Source organism: Triticum aestivum, chromosome 3B, assembly GCF_018294505.1.
Source record: "Triticum aestivum cultivar Chinese Spring chromosome 3B, IWGSC CS RefSeq v2.1, whole genome shotgun sequence".
Classification (NCBI taxonomy): domain Eukaryota; kingdom Viridiplantae; phylum Streptophyta; class Magnoliopsida; order Poales; family Poaceae; genus Triticum; species Triticum aestivum.
Genome location: NC_057801.1, coordinates 143,324,210 through 143,331,919, shown reverse-complemented (window position 1 = coordinate 143,331,919; position 7,710 = coordinate 143,324,210). Strand labels below are relative to the sequence as shown.

Here is a 7,710-nt window from a genome sequence, read left to right as displayed (position 1 = left end):
ACTTTTGCACCATCAATTATCAGTTGTGATCACTCAGTTCTCTAATGAAGTTGCTTGTTGATTTTGGTCGCTGTTTCCAGTTTGCCCTGTCACCTTGCTAATAATGCAGTCAACTTTATTTCGCTTTAAGCATCATCGATCACTCAATCCCCTTCTCTACTTTCAATGTACAAGAGAGCTAGAGCGATGAAAATTCCCACATTTTTATTTATTTATTCATGTCTGTTTTTCTTGCTGTCATTGTTATGACAATGACTAACAATGACAGACTAAGATGCGGTGATGTATTTTTTCATCCATGTTAACCACTAATCCACAACTTAGCTAGATAGAGGCAACCTCTGAATCTTATTTGTAGTTCTTTTAGGATAAGTATTTAAATTGACATGAAAAACACTAATACCATGGAAAATCCGAATTACCCCTGGCTTCAATTGTGGTGCTCACCGTATACTGTTATGTTTTTTCACGAGCAATTCATTGTCGTACATATTGTTCGCCAATAATCAAAATTTGCATATAACATGAGCCTGATCGCGCCCAGCCTCACAGCCTCCAGATAGGTGAACCAGGTCCCATAGTGAGGTCATTCTTCTCCAATCTACTCTACTAATTTTTTTGGGGCGTATATATAACTCCTCTTCCTGTATTTCCCTTTGTGGCAATGTATTCATCTGTGTCTCTTGCCATGAACCTATCTGGCAATCTTTGATTAGTTATTAGATTTTCTACTATCCTTCATAAACCCTCTTTGAGATGTTCTCCTGCTATGACAAATTACTAGGTTGTGCTCATTTTAGAGTACAAGGGACTTTGTGCACTAATGTGTTTCCTTTGTTTCCTGTGGGGTTGTAAGACAAAACATGTAGCAAATGCTGATAAATAATAATGTTGGTGTAATTCCTTTCTCTGAAACATAAAAATGTACTTGTCAGGTTCTACAAATAATAAAGCTTCTTATTTTTTGCTATACAAGCGCTTATGTACCTTATTCTTTTATTAGCATACAAGGGGAAAGCATAAGGGAGAAGGGGAGTCCATAAAGAAAGAACAAGAAGGTGGCCCTGAAAAATAAGCAGCCGGAGAACACCAAGCTTAAACAAAATGTTGTCAACACCTGAGAAAATTGCTGGTGAGAACATTACGCATGTTCTCCTTATAGTTTTTAAATGAACTTGTATGTTTATCTCTTTTTTCATTCGAATACTAGATAATAGATATTTGAGAAGGCTTAGTGCAATTAATCCCTTTATCTTGCAGTACTTTACACATGGATTCCATTATCGGAATTGGAGATCCTAGCAATAGAAAATCAAGGGGGTGTACTATATTGTTGGCCAAAGGTTAAACGTATGTACCTATACTGATTTCTTTATATTTATAGCATTTGAGATGGTTGTCTTGCCAATGCTACAAATCGGTATTTCTACTTCTAGAGAAATACATATTAGTTTTTCAAATAACTGCTATTGACCTTACATGATTCTTTGAAGTCATGCTAATTTGGATTTGTTAGGACATACACTTGAACATTTATAGTAAATATCTGACTTTGTTTGTGGTGATATAAACCAGCATGGTTAATGCTATTGTTCCTTTGCATAGGCCGAATTAGTCATGGCTATTATAGACTTCCCATTCTTATAGCAGTACGCTAAATGAATGTGGTTACTCACAGTTTCAGAGGAGTTTGTCAATAATTTGGCCATGCGGTGTCGAAGTATTTGCCCATGAGGTTACACCTTCAAGGGTGACACTGAGGAAGCATTCAGATGCATAGATATAAGAGAAACTCAACCGGTACATAGAAGTTGTGTTGCAGACAACAAGGCCACGGGGTTAAATTTGTCTCCTCAAGTTGAGCAAGAAGCATGGTGTCATTAACGAGATCACAACATTTCTTCAAAGTTTATTTAATGGTGTGTCATATTTGTTTCTTGTTAAGTTTTCTGTATATTTCTATATTTATTTGTACAAAATGGAAGCTCCGGATGAACTCCATACACTCTTCTAACTTTATTCAATAAGATCAAAGTATGCAATATGTTTTTGAATAATACATCTACTATATATTTTTGAATAGTATATATATATATGTTCAAATAGAATTGAAATTCTTTCCTTATAGAGGAAAATAATCTTTTGGATGGTAAAAATATTCCAAAGCAATATCATTGTCATTGGATTCATTAAGTCATGCATTATCCACAGTGACAAAGGCATAGAAAATGTTATGAGATTACAAGAGTGTAAGTTGTGCTATGGTGATGGATGTTTTGTGGTGTGAAGCCATGAGGTCTACATGCCATCAATAGGTTGCTAGCACTGCCGAAATTTGTTGCTCCGTGGCAACGCACGGGTATTCAGCTAGTAGCGCTAAGTCGCTAACATCCCATGGTGAGAGGCCGTCCGCTGGGAGACCTAGCCCCATTGTGCGCTCACCCGATCCCATCCACCGCTGGCCACCAGGGAGAGGAGCTTCCGCTTGAGCGCCTGCGTCCCAGAGTCGGAGCCCGCCGGATCTCCTCGCCCCACCGCCGCCCCGCGCGCCACCGGGGAGCACGCTGGCGAGCGTCGTCGCCCTTCCGCCACCGGCCTGGGCGATCCATGGCTCGCGGACGGATCAGGAGCGCCGCCTGGCGTGTACGACCAGGCTGATGAGGGACCAAGCCAAGGAGCGGAGTCAGGTTGGGAGGGCGCCCGGTGGGCTGCGGGAGCAGGGGAGGGCGGGACGGCCGGCAGCGCTGCTGGTTTGGGAATGCTTTGATCTGGTGATGCTAGAGCACGTGCACATGGGGACACGCCGCAGACCACCACCGCCTTGTGATTGAGTGCATCAATGGGAGGATGGCCCATGGAGGGTTGGTCACGACACTCACAATGAATGCAACGGCAACGAACTCCTCTCGCAGCTCGGCACTCGGCAGTGCCACCGGACAAACCATGGTTTAGGTACGCCCTGTTTTGCCGACGTTGTTGTTGACTTTCTCGCACAAGGTAGAAAGCAAATGGAGGTCATGAATTCGGCTGGTGCATATTAATTCACGATAATTTGTATTTCTGTAGTCATTTTCAACTTCTATGGTGGAAATGATTTGAGGATTAATTGGAGGAATGTCTCGGAGTTGTTTTAGAATCTTGAAGGGATCAAGAGCGGATAGTCAGAGGTAATGCATCATTTGCTCTTGGTCAGTTTGCTGAACACGTGCAGCCAGAAATTTGATCTCACTATGAGAGTGTAGTTCCATGCATCTTAAATGCAGTTGAAGACCCATCAGATGGGGTTAAGGTAAAATAGGGAGAGACTTTGGATATAAATATTGGTTAACTTTGCATGACAACTCAATAATCAATATGATTTTGTAGGAGATATCATATTATGCATTGGTGGTTTTCTGTGAAGACATGGGTGAAGATATCCTACCATATCTGGAACCTTGGATATGCAGATTACTTATGTCTTTGCAGGTTCAGTCCTCGAAATTCTGTTGAGACTAACGCAGGGCAGCCTGATAAGGAGGAAAAGATTAGAAATGACATGCCATGGCATCCATAGTGAGGTATTTTTCTTTCATGTCCTTCCAATTTAGTATGTTCTCATTTGGACTGTAGATGGTAATTGTATTGTCATATAGTCATATTAGTTACGTAGTGTACGCAGAGACTGAAGGCTTGGTCTTCTTTTCTTTCTTATAGGCCTGAAATTTGGAGATTACTATACTCATTAATTTCTTTACCACACTGTGATGTCTTGGTTACGTACATATGTATATCACTTATTCTTCACCAGAATAGTAAGTTATAATCAGTTCGGTACTACTATATACTAACAACCAGATAAACTTAAATCTTTATGCTATTGACTATATATTTAGAATGCGAAGGCAAGCAAGAGCAGATAGCATCAAGTTAATCATTTGAACAACCATATTTTCTGAATTTTAAATAAAGGTGGATAGTTTCTTACAAACCAAGCATACCTTTTGTATCTTGATGTTCTTTCTTATATAGCATATCTAAATGTGAATTTTTATATACAGGTGTGATGTTTCCAATATGAAGGCCAAATAGAAGGGAGGAGATAACAATCGGATCGATTCCAATATGCGAACTTCCAAACATGGGTGAAGGGAGGAGATAACAACGTTAGGGTTGGCTCTATTGGTTTGATGTTGCAGATTTATTAGTTGTCAATGATCACCCACACATAACAATCGGACTCGATTCCGATAGCAAGCGCGCCCGAGCGCTGTTCGTCCACCTCTAGCAGTTTTTTCTTGTTTCACCTTAGCCTTCATAGTCCCTCAAGGAAATTATTACTGAACTTTGACAATGGCATCTTTTCACTTTTGTGAACGACACTTGATTATCTCTTAGTAATAGTTCTTTACTAAATTTTGTTGATACATAAGTGGATCTTTACTTAACAATACTTGTATGTGTCTGTGTATGGAGAATGGTGATGAAACTTTATAATAATCCATTGTCCAACAAGGGGGTTCTAATTTCTGATTGGATTACTATAACTATATGATTTGCAAAAAATTCAAATGGTAGTATGTTTGACACATACTGCAATGGGCCGAAGCCCGCTTGGATATTTTTTTCACACACTGAAATCCATTTACAGGAGATTATAATCATTTGGGCACTATGCACTGAGAAAGTATGCATTTAGATAAGAGATATTTGTTTGTAGAAGAATGTTGATTCATGAAGATTGATATATCATTTCTTTTTCGAAGAACCTCATCATGAGGGCAGGGAGTCAAGCATTTTATTAAGAAGAGAGAGATGATCCAGTTTATAAAGGAAGCCAGAAAAAACCCTAATGTTTTCTGGTTATAATTAGGAAAAAACCGAGCGACAACCCAAAAACAGAAAAGAAAAACTAAAGCTTGGGGTAAACATAGATGCGACATCAGGGAGATCTTCAGAGCCAGACACAAGAGCATCAAGACCCAAAGCCGAAAATCAGATTGTTTGTATGAGTCAAGAATTGGGAACTATGCACTCTGTGTGATTTTTAAAAAAATCAAGAAATCTATCCGTATTTGGTTAGAATATTTCATGTTTAATACGTGTGTTGCACGTGCATGCTAACTAGTACCTCAAAATAATCAGCTGTATTTCACCGCTCCGCAGCCCACACGCACCTCAGAGCAACTCTAGCAGACCCCGCATCCCGCCCTGGCCGCAAAATAACCGCCAAATTGTGGGTCGGGGTCGGAAAATCCACACGATCAGACCCGCCGCATCCCGCCCCGGCCCGCAAAATTTTTTGTGGGGCGCGAAAAATCCTCTCCCCCAACCTCTATCTTCACGGGCTGGGAGGGCGACCCGAGCTGAACCCCTATCCGGCGCGAGATTTGGTGGGAGGGACATTTCCGCGCGCCCTTTCCCGCTCCCCGCACCCTCCGCCACCATTGCCGCCCCCCCCTCTGCAAGCTCCGGTTCCTCCTCCCCGGCCGTTCCTTGCCGTCATGGAGGACCCCATGCTGTCCCTCGTCACCGTCGAGGTGGCGCATGCTCCTTCCCCTCGGGCGGATCTCGTTGCCGGCCATGTTGCCCCCACCGCCGTCGCCCAAGCACACACCGCGCCTCCCCGCAAGCGGCAGGGCAATGTGGTCGTTCAGGGTGGGAATCCGGCTCCTGCCCCCGCTGCGACGGCCCGCGCTCCGGGCGCCAACACCGCAGTGCGATCCCGGTCGGCGGCGGAGAAGGCCGGCAAGGCCGCGGGCGTAAAGCGGAGGAAGGTTCCGACTTCAAGGAAGCCATCTTTTTCAACCTCTCACTCCATCCCAACGCAAGGAGGTGCTCTGGCGATGCCATTCAACGGTGCCGCTCTCCCGCGAGCGAGGTGTTCGACAAAATGGCCGGAAGGTATGCGTCTTCGGTCTTGGCGATTCCCTTTCATTTTTCGCAATTAGTCTCGATAGCTCGTGACTTGTTATCGTTCGCTATAGCGGTGGTTCGAACAATGCGACAACCGAGTTCGTGAACTTGTTGGACACGAACGCGGTTGACATTGATCAAGCCCCTTTCGAACCATTCGACTACAATGAAACGGACGGCGGCATGGGTGATTATGGTTGTGCGGACGAATTGGAGGAGATCGAAGCGGAAGCGTTTGAGCAATCGCAATCAAAGACTGGGAAAAGCCAAAGATCGAAGAACTACACGATCTTGAAAGACCAAGCTTTGATCCAAGCATGGAGTGCGGTGTCTCTTAATGCATGCATGGGTGTTTCTCAAACCGCCAAGAGATATTGGCAAAGGATCGAAGATCAATACTTCCGCATTATGAAAAAGTATCCCAATAGGACTTCATGCACATTTCGGTCGCTTCAAGAGCGTTGGGAGAATATCAAGCCTATGTGCAGCCGTTGGGCAGCTTGCTTGGAGCAAGTACGCAATGCACCTCCAAGTGGCACCGTGGAGTCCGACTATGTGAGTTTGTTTTTTCCTTTGTTCAAGTTGTGCATCATCATAATGTATCATTGGAAATGATTGCATCACTTTGTTCACATTTTGTAGGACAAGATTGCTCAACATAGATACAAGGACATGGAAGCTTCAGAAGGCAGATTCTTCAAATTAGAGCATTGTTGGGAGTTGCTCCAAAAGTATGAGAAGTGGAAGTTGATCGACAAAGAATCCCCACCAAAGAGAAGCTCACTTGTAAACATGGATGAAGATGAGGATGATGATGGCCCAAGAAATTTGCACAAGCCCGAGGGCGACAAGAAGACTAAAGAGAAGATGAAGAGAGAGCAAGAAGCATCGAGCTTGAGGGAGAAGATTGATGCCATGGTGCAATCAAATGAGTTGATGTTGTTGAAGTCGTTGGAGATCAAGAAAGAGTTGGCCGAGAAGAAGGCAAAAGAGAAGCAAGAAAAATGGCAAATGCTCAAGGAAGAGGGGCTCCGCAAGCTGCCATTGAGGAGAGAAAAACACGCGCCTCTGAAAACAAATCGATGTCATTGTTGCTCGCCGAAAAGAAGAAGATCATGTCAATGAACCGCAATGACATGGACGATCTCACCAAAACATGGCATGATATGGCAAGGAGAGAGATTATGAAGAGGAGAATGGTCGCCTTGGCCGGTCCGTGTTCCAGTTCCGGTGATGTTTCTCTGCTCCATATGGTGGCAATGTGGATGATTTCGGTGCGGGAGTTGGAACAAGCGACGGAGGTGGATTCGGTGACGCCGATGAACTTCAATATGGACTCCATGGCGCGGAGTGAAGATCGACCCCCGAAATGATGCCAGACATGGGCGCAAACCTTTGCATGCCCTCTTTTGCGTAATGAACTTCGCTTTTATTTGCTCGCAAATTGTTTATGTCGTTTGAATTTGAACTTGCTTGCCAAACCCTATGTCAAATGCGAGATTCGCAGTTTTCCTATTTGCGGGTCGTCGTGGTGGTGCCCGAGCAGAACTCGCAGAAGCCGACCCGTAAAATAGTATATTCCACGAATATACTTTTTTACGGATCCGTTTGAGAGGTCTGCATCTGTGTCAGCCCGCGCCGACCCGTAAAAATAGTTTTGCGCGAACTGCAAACGCGTTTTGCGGGCCGGTGAGATGCGGGGTCTGCTAGAGTTGCTCTCAGTCGTCATCACGCACTTGATCCCGATCCCCGACACACCAGTCAACATTGCTCCGTAGGCCGCAGTACCAGGTTCGCCGGCGGCGTTCGCGGGTC

The 7,710-nt window shown here is 44.1% G+C and overlaps 1 long non-coding RNA gene across 1 annotated transcript; it reads left to right on the top strand.

Moving 5' to 3' along the window:
* Positions 1-2,291: 2,291 nt before the first annotated feature.
* On the top strand, positions 2,292-4,417 carry LOC123065049 (uncharacterized). Its single transcript, XR_006430882.1, has 4 exons — positions 2,292-2,952; positions 3,067-3,289; positions 3,367-3,560; positions 4,041-4,417. It is a non-coding gene; the product is annotated as an uncharacterized lncRNA (long non-coding RNA).
* Positions 4,418-7,710: the final 3,293 nt, after the last annotated feature.